This window comes from Orycteropus afer, unplaced genomic scaffold (assembly GCF_000298275.1).
Source record: "Orycteropus afer afer isolate SDZICR_OR568_19922 unplaced genomic scaffold, OryAfe1.0 scaffold00073, whole genome shotgun sequence".
NCBI classification, from domain to species: domain Eukaryota; kingdom Metazoa; phylum Chordata; class Mammalia; order Tubulidentata; family Orycteropodidae; genus Orycteropus; species Orycteropus afer.
Window position 1 is genome coordinate 7364505 of NW_006921660.1, and position 1298 is coordinate 7365802.

Here is a 1298-nt window from a genome sequence, read left to right on the forward strand (position 1 = left end):
GGTGATTCACAGATGCCAAAATATGACGAGCAGAGCAAATCTGTGTTCCAGATATGATAAGGTGAGAAAAGTGGAACTCTCGGCCCCAGGTGATTTCCACGAAGACACCTACGTACAGCAGGGCTCACTATCTATACCATGCAGCCGTCAACTCTAATAACCTGACCAGGAGAAAAACACATCTAAAAATGCAAATGGATGAAAAAAATAAAACTGGGTTCCATAGCAACATCTTAAGCAGATTTGAGAGATGTATGTTTGAAAAGCATATGCTTCAGCCTTTGAAAATGCTTTTTATTGTATTTACACATATTCAGTGAGCACTGAGAAAATATATATAGAAATTATAAATGCTTTTAAAAATTCCTTCTTCAATTCACCAACCTTATGAACAATATAGAATTAAGTGAAATAATAGTTGTATGTAATAATATCTGGAAAATCATTTGTTTTATCATGTTGTTGTTGTTGTTAGGTGCCATCAAGTCATCTCCAACTCATAGTGACCTTATGTACAACAGAAAGAAACACTGCCCAGACCCGTGCTTCCTCATGATCCTTTTTATACCTGAGCCCATATTTGGAAATTTATTTTAAGAGTACATATGCTCCATAGTATAGGGGCTATAGTTAATTTCACTGGAACAAAAACACAGATTGTGAACATGCATCTCAGAAAGATCAGCCTTAATTCATATAAATCTCTTCTCATTTTTCCACTCTAGCTCTCAGAAATAATAGAATCACAAATTATACAAGGCTGTTCTAACTGGTTATACATATACAGTTATGTATATTCTATTCACACTTCTGCCAAGCCCAAGTGGCAATTTAACTCATGTAAGCTGATTTATGGTCAGAATTTATACTTAAAATCAATCTACTATCCTTTCTCTTTCCTGTCAAATCCAGAACAGGCTTTTATTAGACATAATATAATTGTGGTGAATTGCTTGATGTGGCCCTTCTAGCCACTGTCCTCCATTCAGTGATGTATTGTAAATCCTATTATCCATGTCTGTTTGGGGTGGTGTGGTAGTTAAGGTCAGGTATCAACTTGGCTGGGCAGCTGGTAGTAGTTGTTCCTTACAATGACTGGCAATCAGCTCTGTTGTGGGATTTGTCTTGACATGCTGATTATTGAAGTCATCCACTTTTGGGTTATTTCTGTTGGAGCAACACAGGTGAAATGTATCTTGAGTTCTGCCTCTTTGGAAAGTGTAATTCAAATCACCACCCTTAGCTTCCTTGAGGGCATACCTACAAATCTCCTGGGAAGGTTCACCCTCCTCTTGCTC